This window comes from Colossoma macropomum, unplaced genomic scaffold (genome assembly GCF_904425465.1).
Source record: "Colossoma macropomum unplaced genomic scaffold, Colossoma_macropomum, whole genome shotgun sequence".
Classification (NCBI taxonomy): Eukaryota; Metazoa; Chordata; class Actinopteri; order Characiformes; family Serrasalmidae; genus Colossoma; species Colossoma macropomum.
The window spans coordinates 19,868,594-19,885,504 of NW_023494802.1; the positions used below are offsets into that span (position 1 = coordinate 19,868,594).

Genomic DNA, 16,911 nt, shown 5'->3' on the forward strand with positions numbered 1-16,911 from the left:
TTGCTGACAGAGTCTGATCACATCCTGTATTGACATTCTCAATCATCCGAGCAACAGCTGCTCTTCCATTTACTCCATTCATATCATACTAATGCATAAGCATCAGTCACTGAATGTGCTTTCAACTACAGTTTTCAACTCTATTTACTGATGTGTTTCCCATGGATGTAGATGCTGATGTATTTTTAGTCACCGTTCCCATTAGGGGTGCAGCAATAAGGAACTTCTAAAAATATGACACGCATTGCTGTTTTTGCATCACGATACGCTACGTTTTAGATACAGACCTACAAAAGAATTCAAACATGGCTTTTGCATTTATTTATGTAATTATTTACCTATTTATTTTTTGGGTACAACTCCCTATATCTACCTTCACTGTCCATTTTATTTGGTCCACTTACCGTGGATGTAAGTCTGTTCACCCCTGATGTAATTGCAGGTTTTTATGATGTAAAGCCAGATATCAAGATGAATCATGCCAGAGAAACACATGTATTATTATTATTATTATTATTATTATTATTAATAATAATAATAATAATAATAATAATAATAATAATTCAAGAGGAATAGATAATTATCAGGAAAAAAATCATGGGGTACCCCCACAGCTAATACTCTACCTACACCTTTTGCAATTATTTCAGAAGTACAGTGGGTTCCAGAAGTCTGAGACCACTAGTGAAAATGCTTCTATTTTGCATTCCTTTCTAATTTCACAGAAGATTTTCATTACATGCTGTATTATCAGCATAACAATTTCAATGAAAAGTAGAATCTTTGAAAATTTTACATGAATTGTTTTAGGGTTCGGGGGTGGGGGAATAATAATGTCAAGTCAAGTCAGTCAAAGTTTATTTATATGGCGCTTTTTACAACAGGTGTTGTCACAAAGCAGCTTTACACAAAAACCCGGGTCCAAGCCCCCACGAGCGTCACGACAGTGGCAAGGAAGGAAAAATTCCCTAAGAGCAAGAGGAAGAAACCTTGAGAGGAACCAAGACTCAAAAGGGGAACCCATCCTCCTCTGGTCGACACCAGATAGCAAACAGTGTTAGTGTAAAATATTAGAATACAAAATGGGGAAAAACAGGTGGAGCAACGGTTAATTAGATAGTTTGAGTTTATGCAGCAGCAGTATCAACAGGAAGGTCAGTTCATAAAGGTGAGGTCTGCACAGCATTGTACAGCGTGAAGCTCAATGGTGGTCAGAATGGTCCAGAAGGCTGAAACGATCCAGAAGGCTAGCCAGCAGTGGGCACCCGATCAAGTCAGAAGAAGCAACAGCATCAGACACACAGGATGTCAAGCCCCTTCAAACTGCCAGGTGATCTCCGATGCACAGTCCAGTTCGATAATTTCTTATGCTTTCTATTAAATTGAGGTCTGAGCTTGTATTCGTGAAGCTTCTGAACATATAAATGCTCTTTGATCAGTTCCGGTCAGTAAAGTCATCGTTAATAAGAGAGGAATCTCATGCTATACAGGCACCCCTGCTCTAAAAAGGTTTGTGTATCTGGACCCTGGTCTCTGACTGGGCCATTCTAAGACGCTGACCTTCCTTTTTAAACCATTCCTTGGCAGACTTGGATGTGGTTTGGATCACTGGGATGTTGGAAGGAGAGATTTCTCTTCATATTCAGCTTTCTGTACAATGCCAGCAGGTTTTGTGCCAGAACATCTTGATATTTGGAGTTACTACTCATTCCATCAATCATGACTAGACCCCCTCTCCCAAACGAAGAGAAGCAGCCCGAAAACATGATGCTCCCACCACCCTACGCAAGGTGTTCTTCATATGTGCTCAGATGACTTTTTTTGTTTTTTTAACCTGGAAAATGGCTTCCCCATAGCCCAGATATATGCACAGCATGGGGGATTGTTGCCACATGCAAGGAACACTGAATATCTTCCAGATATTTCTCCAGCTTTTTATGTTGCTGTAGGCCTCTTGGTAGCCTCCCTGATAAGTCTTCTTCTTCCTGTTATCGACATTTGCCGATTTTTCTGACCTTGCCAATGTTGTGGTGCCACATTTCTTTGTGTCTTTACAGCGCTATAAGGCCCGGTTTCTCAACCTGTGGGCCGCAGACCACCAGTGGGCCGTGAAGCACTCTCTGGAGGTCCACGGGCCGGTACTCAGGAGGAGTCAGCAATTCATTGTGGACCGGTAACGTCACTGTAAGTCATAAGTGTATATTCGGGTCTACAGCAAACAGCTGAACTGGTCCAGCCGAAACCCGCGGGTCTCAGTCCGCTTCAAACAGAACCCATTTCGGTTCACTGCTGATGGAAACGCGCTCTGTGATCAAATGAGGGAATTCATCAACAAAGCTGGCTGTCCTCTTCTAGAGCCACGACGGCACCGTACAGTCAGCATAACGACTGGCTCTTTACAGACTTCTCAGCACAAGCTGCTGTCAAAAACAATGGACATAATATAACAGAAGTTATGCGTTTCATGGTTTATGGATCACATGTGTATGGATGATACTCATGGATGGCAGCGGAGCGTCTTTTGGCTGAGCATCAGCGACCTGAATGGTTAAATGTGATAAACCAATGACGAAGCAGATGTCAAGTAAGATTTATTATTTATTGTTGATAGTCGCTAATTCAAAAGCCTGGTGAATGAAGTGTGGTTTCAATTAAATATCAAAAAACCTCGAAGCGTAAGAGGCATCTTGAGTCCAAACAGTTAATGTTACTCTTTTGGGAAGCCAGTGGAGTAATTTCATTGAAAACGCAATGAACTGTAGCTCCAAATCACAGTCCACATCTACCTTATACATTTCTATTCTTTTTCTTGTTTTTCCCCCATTTAATCATCACTACAACCATGCGGTAACACATTATGTTTTAACATACTTGCAAATTTTACTAGCTTGACAAGTAGAATGGCTGATCAAATCTTTTTCAGGCCCTAATTCTCAGGTTTTCAGCATTTAAGAAAAGAAAACTAAAGTTGCATTCAAACACAAAAAAAACGCTATGCTTTGTAGTTATACACTGGTGGACCTTGGGGTGGAAAAGGTTGAGAACCCCTGCTATAAGGCATATCCATTGCTTTTCTTTTATATATTCTTTTATACCATTCTCCCGATCTGTGCCTTTTAACAGCTTTCACTACTCTCTCACAAGATTCACTAGGTGTTTTGTCAGCTTCTCATGGACCATAACTGTCCCAGAAGAATACAACCATGAAAACATTAGCAACAGCAGTTTTTTTCTTGGGGGTTAATGAGAATTGCTTTCACTGATGGCAGGTGTACACCACTTAATTTTGCACATCATTTTGAATGCGAAATGTCCAACATGATTTACCTTGATTTCAGGAACTGAAATCACAAAAAACACAGACCGAAATCACAGACTGCAGTCCATCTGTTTCTCTGCCTCATTCATCAAATATCAGAACCTCTGCAGGACCACCACTGAGTAGGTATTGTTTGGGTGGTGCATCATTCTCAGCAGTGACATGGTATGCTAACACTGCTACTTATGAAATACTTATGATCGACTTTGCTAACACAGCATACATAATACATTATGGATTTATATACAAAACATCATGTGGATATCTTTAAACGGGGTCATATCATGGAACACCAAATTTGATATAGTATGTAAACACTGTTATAGTTTATGCCTACAACAGTTATTTGATGAAATCTGATGAGTAAAATATTTAGAAAAATGGAAATGGCGTAATTGAAACTCAACTCTTATGAAATCAAATCAAGTCCATGCACTAATTTTACCATTTGGGCATTTTTCATATACTGTTATATGCAAAAGGTTTGCGCTGGTCAAATGAAGTCATGTTTTTTTTAAGCGAAAATAAGTGCACATCCTTCATAGAGAACACATTTTTATGTGCAGTTATGGTTTAACTGCTGACATAACATATTAGGGGACAAAAACATAAAATGCTGCCTTTTCAAGAGTTACAGCACATTAGTAGTTATGCTAAAATATATATTAAATATAACTTTTAAAATATTTGTTAACTCAAGAAATTAAAATACAAATTATGCAAAAAAATGGCAGAAAATGTCATATTTAAGTCATTTAAAGAGTAACTACACACCAAGACCTTTTTTCATTAACAGCTGAAATTCAGTGCTCTGTAATAATAAAATATACCAGCCTTGCTTAAAACGTGAATCTTTCCAAACTGTAAAAATTTTTAATTGTGGTCAGTTCCCCCTCTGCAGCGCAACACTGGTACTGCAGAAAGCGAAACAGTTCAGGAAAGGTTAACATTAAATGGCCATTGTTATTGACTCTTTCTTCCATACAGCTTCTCTCAAGCTTTTTTCCCGCTTTCCGTAGCTCCAGTGTTGCTTGCCGTTGATTTCTGTTCAATGAGTGCGGCACCCGAGGTTTCGGTTTATGAAGGGGAACGAGAATTTGAATGGAAACTGAATCGGATGCAACACTGGTTGCATGTGCCATGGAACAGCTTGCAGAACGCAAGGATTTAGGGCCACTTTATTCACTCGGAATTCAGGGCATCTAAGAAAGCAGGACACGGGGGATGTTTCAAATATGGACCTGCCAAACAGATAATAAGAAGCTAGTTGTCACGGTTTTAGGGAATGTTCTACCATTCGGCGCCTCTGCCGCTCACTGCTAATCATTTTCTGGCACTACGTTGACTCTTCGGCGGCTTGAGTCAGTGGCTCATACTGTTAAGGCTCAAGACGCACTGCCTTATCAGAAACACCTTCCCTCCTCGAAGACGGAGATGGAAGTAGAGAGAAATCGTCAACCTCGTACGATCCCGAAGTTGAAAAAGTGCCATTTGATTCTGTCCCTCTCCATATTTTCTGGTAGCTAATGTACATTAGCTCTAAAAACACAGCTGCCCAGCCCACCCAGTTTCCCTCGCAGCCCCACCTACTTACCCATCGATCACTGCATTGCCCCTCCCAGCTGTGAGCATTTTTCAAAGTTGAGCCAGGGGTGGAGTTAGCTGAAAATAGTGGGGTGTAGTTACTCTTTAAGAATGTGTTAACTTATTTTCACTTGCAAATTCAGTAAAACAAGTAATTTGACCAGAGGTGTTCAAACTTTTGCATACAACTGTATCTGCCTATTTTTCCTTAGACAGCTTAGGTCCATTCACACAGAAGTTATATGGACTGGACTGCTTTTTGAACAAGCCACAATACAGGGCAGCCAATCAGAACAGAACTCATTTACAAATATCAGTAAAAAAAAAATGCATATATCAGAAAAAAAGCCTCTTTAATCCTACACTCTTAAAAAATGGTTCTTCGGGCTCCCGAGTGGCGCAACCGTCTAAGCGTTGGCCCTGTCATCAGGAGATCGCGAGTTCGATCCCTGGTGATGCTACAGCCGTCCGTAGCCGGGAGTCCGAGAGAGCACAATTGGCCTCGTTCTCTCTGGGTGGGTAGGATGGCCCCTCCTTCTCCCCCATCACTCAGCACGATGCTAGTCAGCGCAGGCGTCTGTTAGCTGACGTAACAGATCTGGCGGTTGGCGCTTTCCTCCGAGCGCGTTCGGCTGTCCAGTGACGTTGCGTGAGCGGCAGTTCGAAAAGAGGCGGTGGTGCTTCACAGGTCTCGGAGGAAGCCTGTGTTAGCCTTCACCCTCCTAGCGTTGATAGCATCGTGTGATTGGAGGAGTCCTAACTAGCGGGCGGAATTGGGAACGACTAAATTGGGGAGATAATTGGGTAAAAATCCAATAAAAAAAAAAAATAAATAAATAAATAAAAAAAAAATGGTTCTTCAAGGGTTCTTTAGTAAAGAATTTATTCACTGTAGATATATCTATGTAAAATGTGCTGTATATGGTTCTATATAGAACCTTTTTGAAAGAGGGCTCTATATAGCCCCAAAAGGAGTTCTTCTATTGTTAAAATGTAAAGCTCTTAATCATGGAAGAACCCTTTTTGGTGCTAGAATAGACATATACAGCACATTCTCCATCAATCTGAAGAACTTTTTCACAGTGCAAAGAACAATTTAAGCACGCAAATTGTTTTTTGAGCGTTCATGGTTACCTTGAAGAACAATCTTTTTTAAGAGTGGGATAAAATGGCCTTAAAAAAACACTAGAAAAATGTAAAATAAAGACATTTTAAGAATAAAACATGGTTCTCAAGCTGCAGCTGTAACAATATCAGCATAACAATCTAAAGTTAGACTGAAGGCTGACTACAGTCAGGTGATTATCACAAAGGATTGCTGTGGATATAACACCAAAAAGCAAAAAATGTACCTGACACAAAGGCTACCGCTGTATCTCCTGCACCATAAACGGTAACTAGAATGTGGAATGTGTCTGTATTCATTTTCTCGTTACTGCCAGGGTGCGTACTTTTCAAATGGCCCTTGAAATGTCTACTTGTTTTCTCTGTGTGACTCTTAAGTAGGAGATGTGTACATAAGGGCCCATAGCTATGACTCAAAACTCATCAAACCTGACATACCACATCTTCCCATCCAATCTTCCCTGCTAATGTTGTGGACTGATGGCTAGGAGCTTACTGTCTGAGCTGAACATATACGCCCATAGAGCCTTTCTCAGTGATAGACTTTGTTTAATGCCACAGTAAAATAAGTTTAAATCCAGCATTCCCATACAAACAGCCCTTCCTACGGAACACAGCAGCTTCAACATCTGCTTTGTGTGTTATTCGGTTCATTTCTGGCTAATTTCAGGTTCTTTAGATGTTCTTCTGTCACAGCTGCTGACTGAAAAGCTGCTCAGTGGTGATGACAGTTTCGAAATTTAGTGTAAGGAGCTGGAGAAAGAACTGCTGGCTGTGCAGCGAGTGGGCGGAGCTTCAGCTCATGCCTGCGACCAAATCACAGCCGATGTTATTCGCGACGATACACGACCTCGAGTGTTCAGCCCTAAAAAAACAGCACGGTTAGAACGTTTCTCAGCCAATCAGCTTGCATGGCCGGAACTAGCTGTTGTATAACAATGGATAACGAATGTTACATACATTCAAAACTGTTGAGTCTGTGCTCTCACACACCTAAAGATCAAGGTTTTGAAAAACAAAAGGATCTTTCTCTCTCTCTAATGGAACCAAGCCACTAAATTGCGAGCACTGGCTGCCGGGATGACCTTGGCTCTACCTCAGTCTCAGAACCCATCAATTTTTCACCAAAGTCTGTATTAATAGAACCGCTGGCGGTTTCTGCTGTTGGTGGGAATCTCACTAAATGCATCAGTGCTCCTGCCCACTTTTTAATCATAAATAAGGCAGATCTCACACTTTCAAGTCGAGACAAGATTGAGGGAGAGAGTGGAGTAGCACACTGAATCTTTTATCCGCCCTGGCTTGACTGCACTTGATCCACAGACACCATCTTTTACAAGTGTTTCTCTGCTCAGCCAAGACTGATCTCACAGTGCCGCAAATGTTCTGCATTCAAAATCAACTGTGATATTAAAATTAAAAACACTAGGGTGATGCATTGTCTGTATAAGTATTGGTGACACACTGTGATACTGATTTTTGAGTTTCACTAACAGATAATGAGGATTACATCCATGAACACATTTTATTCCACACATTTGCAGCATCCCTGTTGCCTAACAGTTTATTGTTAGCTGTTTTCTATCTTGTGCACTTTACTCATGCTATCCAGGACCTTACAGTTAACAGCAATGCAAGTCATTTGCTGTGCATTGTTTTGAATGAACAGCTAAAAATAAACATATAAAATACAAAATATATTAAAATTCTAAATAAGCAGTTTTCTAAAGCTAACAACTAAAGAAAAAGTGGAATATTGTGTCAGGTTCCTGTTTGGAGTCGTTCGGAGAAGAAAACACAGTTAAATTGTTTATAAAACATTCTTTTAGAATAAGGTACCAGTATGATGAAACATCATTAGCTTTTCATGATACCTTGAATATCATCAAACATCATGATACCATGATGTATTTGGAAAACCAGAATCTTAAATAAAGCAATATAGCCCAGCAATACTTAAATACTTGGGGTGCACAATGACAGAGTTCTATCGGTATCAGTAGATAATTATAAATTACATAATTACTTATTATTAATAATAACCAACATAAACAAGTATTCCAAGAAATGTAGTTCGTTTAGAGTACGGTATTGTTGCTAAGGAACTATTGACCGCGGAATGAGGAGAAGAACGTTCAGTCGCCAGTCACTGCAGACATTTAATAATTTTTTATAATAATTTTTCATATAACAGTGAACATATGATAACAGTTTAATGCAAAAGCTTTCAGTTTATAAGTACTTTTTGGTCACCAAATCACCACCACGAGTCCTCTGCTAGTCTGACGATGCCACTTTTCTCACACTGGGGCAGAATCTCAAACAGCTCCCTGCTCCCTACATAGTGCACTACGCAGGAATTTAAATACTGACTCCTGCAGAACAACAGAGAAAAATATCGCTAAAAAATGGTGATTTGAGATTCATCCTCATTCAAACTTGATAAATGATGCACTATTTGACAGCAGAAGCTAGAATTTCTAAACTTAATGTTATACAGTTCACTATTTATCTAGGGAGTACGGAGCCGTTTGCGATTCAGTTTTGGTTTGATGCTACTTCTGACAAACACGGACATTTAAAGCGTGTAACACATTCAGGTGACATTATTTAGACTTTTACATTACTGTTTTTCAGTGAATCATATCGTGAGTGCTTTAATAGTTGTTTAGCATGTTTGCCATCTTTTAGCTTGTTAGCTAGCTGACCAGCCTGGTTCTAGTTAATAAGATAAGTTTTCAGCTCCTCAGTTTAAACAAAAACGGGTTCTTACTTCATCAGTACACTCGGTGCTCCGTGCGATCAGAATTAGAGTCAAAGATTAATCCATTATCAGCAGAAGGGTTTTTCGTGCTGTGGCGCAGTGATACAGAGTTCAGTCGCTGTGAGGCGGTCAGAGCCGTGGTATATCGTGGATTTTACAACGGCTTTGAACGCGGCTCAGCCAATCAGATTTCAGGACCGAAACTATCCATATTATAATTCAAATTAATATCTGATAATGTATTTATTGTACTACAGAAGATCAGAACTTGCTCGAACGTGCTAAAATGTCTGCATTTTATTCACCTTACTGTATTTGTAAGTCTCTACAAATATACACTATATTTCTCTGTAATGTTAATCCAGGTAGATGAAGTCCTACTTTCTACATTTTATAAATGTTTATGCATCAGCATCAGCAGATTTGTACATGAAAGATACCAGGCATTGTCCCAGAATTCCCATATCACTGCATCCCTATTAAATATCTTTTACTGGCACTGGCACTGAATAAATAAAATCTGCCCCTACAAAATTAACGACTAGAACAACTGAATGAGCCAAGAAAGCAAGACTACATGATTCATCCAAAAAGATTCAACTTAATCCAGAACACATCCCCTGAAAGGACTCCCTTTGTACTTAACTTTCACCTGCCTGGGCATTTCTCACAGGAGTGAAACACAGCAATATAATTCACTCCCTGTTTTAATGACTAGCGTGCATTAATTATACCTTATATCATCTCTCAGATCAGCCCTAAGCAGTGCTGCAATACAGCTAATGGTGTTTAGATCTAAGCGCGATTCCAGGAGGCATGACATAACACATCAGCTTTGGTGTGCCGCAAGGCCCCAGCGTGGGCCCTCTGTAAATAAACTCCCAGTGACTCATGTGCCGGCAAGGGAGGAATAAACCTTAATATGTCAAAGAGGACCCCACTTTATCCCTCCTCTCAAACCCTCCCTCTTGCTTCAGGATGGGAGCATGTGGATCTACAGTACTGCGGGCTTCCTAATGATGCTGTGTGAAAATCATTCAAAAGCATTTTTTTTTTCTCACACAAGCCAGCAGAGTGCAGCAAAAACTGCCATTCCTCTCTGCACAGCTCGCTGACTGTGGCTGAAGGAGGACTGCATTAGTTTGGAATTTCTCCTTATTTCTCCGCATAGTGCTTCTTAATACAACGTCCACCTGAAAAGATGTACAATTCTCATTTCCGTTTCCAAAGAAACCCTGATTGTGCCTGAAGTCCATTCAGAGTGCTTCGGTTACTATTGTGGGGTAACAGAGCTGCATGTTTCTTGAATAGAATCAAAGAAATTGTCTGCTCGTGATTGCACGGCTGGCATTACTATAACTTTTCCTTTTTTTTTTTTTTTTCATTTGTCTGCTTAATTATGAGTGTGCAGCACACTAAGAATGGATGAGAACCCTATAAAAAAGTAAATCAAGCCTATTGTCGAGAGAGAGTGAGTGTGAATTCATGATTGATTGAGTGCATAAGACTCCAACAATGTAGATGCAGTTGGAAGGCTTTAATTCTAAGCATGAGTGTTGGTTCAAGTACAAGATCAAGATGAAAACTCAGGCTTGAGTTTGCCAAGAATTTGCAAAGGGCCTAGTGACAGATTAACCCCTTAAATGGCCAGGGCCCAAAGTTTTATTTCACGCTTCTATAAGAAAACACACTTAAAATGCTTAGGTCTTCAAGGGTTCTTTAGCAAAGAAAACCGTTCTGTATAGAACCATGAACACTCAAAGAACCATTTGCATGATTATTTGGGTCTCTGCATGGTGAAATGGTTCTTCAGATTGATGGAGAATGTGCTGTAGATGGTTTTTGAAAAAGGGTTCTATTAGCACCGCAAAGGGTTTTGCTATTGTGACAATGTCAAGCTTGTCACAAAAGAAGGACCCTTTTTGGTGGCTTTCTAGAACCACATACAAGACATTCTCCATCAATCTGAAGAGCCATATAGCCATGCAGAGAGCCACTTAATCACGCAAATGGTTTTTGAGTGCTCATAGTTCTATATAGAACCATTTTCTTTGCTAAAGAACGCTTGAAGAACTGTCATTTTTTAAGAGTGTAGCTCAAGCAGTTTGCATGAATGACCCTGTAGTTACTGAAAAATAAGCGTTAGTATGTAATAAGCCTGGGATTTTAAGAGGTTAACAAAGAGAACAAAAACATCACCAGGAAAACCGTTTAATTCTTTCAAAATATAGACACCTAAAAACTGTGAACACAACCAGACAGTGATAAAAACATCAAGACTTAATATTAAATCACAGATTACGTTCAATTTATGTTCACTGCTTTTCTGCTATGTCTAATTTTCATTGCCTTTTTAATATGTATTAGTCTTGTCATGCTTTTGTGTGCATTGTTATACTGGGAAGACATAAGTATGACTTTTAGAAGTATATCACTGCTGTCAGAAGAAAACCTCGTATCTCCAAAATGGTAACTTCACAGGAGAAAGAAAAAACATACTTTACTTTTAATGGAAGTCAATGGAACTAGACTTTTTTTTGAAGTAATTTTGGGCCGTTTTCTTTGGACCATTCATCATGAAATTTCTACACAATGTACAGAGCCATAGACATTTTCAAATTATGTCAAAAACTAAAAAACGACAAAATTGGAGATACGAGGTTTTCTTCCGACAGCAGTGATTTGAGTCTACGTACTGACTTTGTTAGTCTTTATATCATATCCAACAGCATGTGTGTGAGATTACAGCGTGATGATGGGGAAGATCTGATCAGATACTGTAACTCTGGGAGAAGCGGGAGCCTTGACAGATGCTGAGATTGAGATAAATCCATCTGCTTGATGTTTACTGACAGCAAATGAGTTCATGCCATGCTTTAAATGAAGCAGAACTGATGAATGTAACTCACACCAAATGCTCAACGTCAGACAGACATGCCCATGTACATGTAGCTACGCAAATCTCTCGACAATTAAAGCAATGTCTTCCCAACAGTGTTTCTGCTCTGAGGGGAATAAAGCAGGCTTTAAAAACCCCAGCTAACAATTCGCTGTTGTCAGAGGAAAACCTCGTATCTCCAAAATGGTAACTTTACAGGAGAAGGAAAAAACATACTTTACTTTTAATGTAAGTCAATGGAACCAGACTTTTTTCCAAGTCATTTTGGGTCATTTCTTTTGGTCCATTCATCATGAAATTTACACACAATGTAAAGGGCGACAGGCATTTTCAAATTATGTCAAAAACTGAAAAACAAGGTTTTCTCCCGAGAAAAAATGCTAACACTTGGTTGTTAACACGCCAGATAGACAGACAGTCATGTGAAAGCACAACCCAATTTCACCCCTTTTAAACAATTTGTAACTGGATTTGCTAACTGGTGACCAAAATGGTCCTCCAAACTTATTCTCCACAGCCAAACTACTCCAATAAACCATCTACCACCACTTTTTTCCAGGACGTTCTTTCGAAAAAAGCTTAACGTGAAAAAGATTAGCGTGGTTTAATGCACTAAAACAGCAACAACAACAACCTAGAAACACCAAACCTCACTTACTAAGCATCTCTACTGCTGAAAGGATGAACCTGTGATCAAAAAAGTCAACTATTTTTGGTAATTCTTGTGAAATTCAATGTTCCCACCAGCGTTTTAGAATATCCCTTCACCAGCTGCTCCTTACCCCAATGGTTCTTCAAACTAAACGACCATAAAAGCGCCGCTAATCATTCCTCCCCACGTTATGTAGCTGATGTCGTTTCCTGAAACTAAGGGAATACCACACTTGCCTCGCCTGAAGGACTTGGCCACAGTTTCCAGCCTCCTCCTTCACGTTTGTCCTCGGAGTTCACACATTTTCTCCCCAGCCCTTCCACACACGCCCTCACGTCCTGTGAGTGTGTTATTTTTTCCTCTCCACACTTTTAATCCATGATAGTCCTCGAAACTTGACGAGAGAGCTCGACGCGCTGCTGGTGAAGGCAGCTCTGAGGAGACTGAGCGCACGAGCTTGCGAGGCTGGAGAATGAGCCCAACGAATTAGGCGCGAGCCAATGGCGTTGAGCGTAACGAGCTCTCAGGCTTTGCGTTAAAGCCACACACACACACACACACACACACGTACAGACATATATATATATATATATATATATATATATATATAGTCTGTAACTGTATATATACAGTTACAGACTGTAGTCCATCTGTTTCTCTGCATACTTTGTTAGCCCCCTTTTACCCTGTTCTTCAGTGGTCAGGACCCCCATGGACCCTCACAGAGCAGGTACTATTTGGGAGGTGGATCATTCTCAGCACTGCAGTGACACTGACGTGGTGGTGGTGTGTTACTGTGTGTTGCGCTGGTCTGAGTGGATCAGATACAGCAGTGCTGCTGGAGTTTTTAAACACTGTGTCCACCCCCTGTCCACTCTATTAGACACTCCTACCTTGTCAGTCCACCTTGTAGATGTAAAGTCAGAGACGATAGCTCATCTGCTGCTGCACAGTTGCTGCACTAGTCCTTCATCAGTGGTCACAGGACGCTGTTGGCTGGATATTGTTGGTTGGTGGACTATTCTCAGACCAGCAGGGACACCGAGGTGTTTAAAAACTCCAGCAGCACTGCTGTGTCTGATCCACTCAGACCAGCGCAACACAGACTAACACACCACCACCACCACGTCAGTGTTACTGCAGTGCTGAGAATGATCCACCACCCAAATAGTACCTGCTCTGTGAGGGTCCATGGGGGTCCTGTGTGTATATATATATATATATATATATATACATACATATATCTATATATATATATGTATATATATATATATGCCCTGCGATGGACTGGCGCCTTCCGCCCAATGACTGCTGGGATAGGCTCCAGGACCCCACTGCAACCCAGAAGGATAAGCGGTTTAGATGATGTATATATGTATGTGTATATATATATATATATATATATATATATATATATATATACATACATACATACATACACATGTATGTATGTATATATATATATACATATATGTATACATACATACACCCATGCATTCATTACTGAGCTGGAAACAGTTCCTTATACTGTCACAGCCAAATCTCCAGTGTTAAATTAACACCTACAGTGTTCGTGTTTGTCCCACAGTGAACACCGTAAGAGTGAATTCAATTAAACACTGGGGATTTTACTCTGCTTTAAAACTGCAAAACACCTTTTTTCTGATTTTGTAACTGTGGTAGAGCCTCACTGAGCAGCTGCGACCTTGCAGTGGTGCTAACTTCATGACAATTACATTCTTGTGAACAATACTCCTCTGCAGATTGAACCTGTTAGCATTTCTTATAACAGAATTAGAGGGTAATTCTATCATTTTTTAAACATTTCTGCATAATTTAAATGTTAGGATGTGAGCAAAGTCATTAGGAGAAGTATGATGGGAGCGCTATCCTATGGAAAACTGTTTGCAAAAGTTTAATGTCTGTAAAAGCAAGTAAAAGTAAAATTACATGCCATGGTAAGTTTTAAGGCCTAAGATTTATTTTTAAAATCCGAACATGGCAGAGAGGTGCATGCAGAGTGCTGGAAGGCAAAATAGTCCCCAAAGAAAACTTATTTTTTCAGATTTAACACTGTTTAGCCATTATCAACATTAGAAGACTAGTGTAGGTTCACTGGTTGTTTTGGATGGTAAATAAAATGGCTATTTGCACTGCTAACATTGCGAAACCCAGCGCCATTGTAAAGAAATTTGAGTCAGTAAGCTTCTCTATGATTAACCATTTTCCAGTGTAGACCAGAATGAATTCCAATCTGGTATAAGTTGGTTCATCCAGGTTTATACTGGATGAAAACCTTGTATCTCCATTTTTGTTTTTCAGTTTTTGACATAATTTAAAAATACCTGTTGCTCTTTGCATTGTGTATACATTTCATGAAGAATGGACTGAAAGAAATGACCCAATATGCCTTGGACAAAAAGTCTGGTTCCATTGACTTACATTAAAAGTAAATTCTTCTCCTGTAAAGTTACCATTCTGGAGATACAAGGTTTTCTTCCAAAAACAGCGATATGCTGGTTTGGTGGGTGAGCAGCATACCAGCTTCCATTGCTGCTGACCAGCGTACCAGCATCCAAAACACAACATATACTGGTTTTGCTGGTGACCTATGCTGTTTTTTTGTAGCAGCATTCACATTACACCACTTTGAATGATTTTGCTTGCTGCACAACAATTGAATTATGCAGAAATATTGAAACATTAGTGGATAATTGACAAATAGGCCCAGATTAGGTCTGTCCCATATAACTCCATTTCCAAAAAAGTTGGGTCGGTGTGCAAAAGGTAAATGTAAACAAAATGTAATAATGTGCAAATCATTTAAAGCCTATATTTATTTGAAAATAGTACAAAGACAACAAATCAAATGCTAAAACTGATCTTTTAAATATGCCCATTTTGAATTTGATGGTAAGAATCATAATCAACCACCAGGTGTTTTTTTTTAAGCGTTACACAACTTTACCAGTCTTTTGTTTCCCCTGTCCCAACTTTTTTGGAATGTTTTGCTGGCATCAAATCCAAAATGTGCATCTATTTTTCGAAAAACAATACAATTTCTCAGTTTCAACATTTGATATGTTGTCTTTGTACTACTTTCAATAAATATAGGGTTTAAATGATGTGCACATCATTGCATTTTGTTTTTATTTACATTTTTGCACAACTTTTTTGGAAATGGGGTTGTACATTACTAAAAGTAATACATTTAATTAGCCTGATTCTTATATTACATGACCACAATGTCTTTAGGTGTCTTTTAGTTTCTTATTTCTTTTAAATATTATATCAATGTAATATATTTTATTAATGAATTCAGCAAGCTGATTCAAATCAGGTGTGTTCAAAGTAGTGAAAATTCTAAGTCCAAACGCCCAAGGCAGTGGTACTCGTCGACCACAATGGAGAAATGCTGGTTTAGAGGAGGGCAGAATCCAACAACTCTTATCTTCCTGTACAAATTATCTATTAGAAATTGGTTTGGCACGTTTGATGTGACCAAATGTGGGGTGGAAGATGTGGGCTTCGTTTAACGCAGCGTGTTATTCATTTGGCACTGTCAAACACTGACTTGTTCTAAATACAAATTGGCGTGGTTCCTTGACAGCATGTCTCATTGTTTTCCGAAGGCATTGCTTTTCACTGAGAGTTCCTTGATTCATCTGCCAGATGATCACACTGTTTAACTGCTCAGCCCTGTTTAACTTTAACTGATGATCACAGCTAACATTTATATTAAGTTTCTCATTGTTCACCAGACCAGAATTTCATAATATCGCTCTGTAATAAGTCAAAAAGCACAGAATTTCCTTTTCATGGGTGAAATAATGAGAGTAGGTTCAGCCAGCCAACTCTTACCAGTCACTAATGAGCAGCTGCCGAAGTCATTTCACCCCTGACCCTTCTCTGTACCTTCTTTCAGGAAAAACAGATCTTTTGACCCCTGAAATTGAGGTAGTGATCTTCACTTAATGTAGTGAGGGCTTAGTCCACAGCCTAACACGAGTAATGTACAACATTTTGCGGTCGAAAGATTCAGACATTGAAGTTTGCAAGTAATCTCTGGCCTGCAGCACAATCAATCAATAATTGCCTACTGTGTAAAGCAGGCCTTCGATTATTATAAAAGTGTTTCAGGTCATTTATTTATGGAGAAATGGCATCAAAGAGTGTTACATCAGCCTGTATTACACTCCTAAAATAAAGGCGCCAAAAAGAGATGCTCAGTTACATGTACTCAAATAATGATACATTTTACTTATACTCAAGTATATGTAAAAAAAGAAATTAATAATCCACTGTTTTCTCATTTTTATTTTAGCCTTTCACATTTAGTTACTAATTTATTTTGTGTTTAATTATTTTATGCTGGCGATAGGATCTGTACTGCTTTGTGATTAATCACACCTCTGACTTTTGAGGTTTGGACGTTTGTCAGATTGTTCTGGCTACTGCATATGTACATATCCTAGGGCTGCCAGCCATCCAGGATTTCGTTGGGTTGTATAGGTTTTTGGTTGCCTGTCCAGGATTCCAAGTATTTTCATATGTAGGCATTCCTAATG

At 39.4% G+C, this 16,911-nt stretch overlaps 1 protein-coding gene across 1 annotated transcript in view; it reads right to left on the reverse strand.

Annotated features, from left to right (window-relative positions):
• Positions 1-12,767, reverse strand: part of cntn3a.1 (contactin 3a, tandem duplicate 1) — a 127,167-nt gene extending 114,400 nt beyond the window's left edge. Inside the window, exon 1 of the mRNA XM_036592141.1 lies at positions 12,580-12,767. The gene's annotated coding sequence lies outside the window, so the exon portion shown is untranslated. The remainder of the gene's footprint in view (positions 1-12,579) is intronic.
• Positions 12,768-16,911: the final 4,144 nt, after the last annotated feature.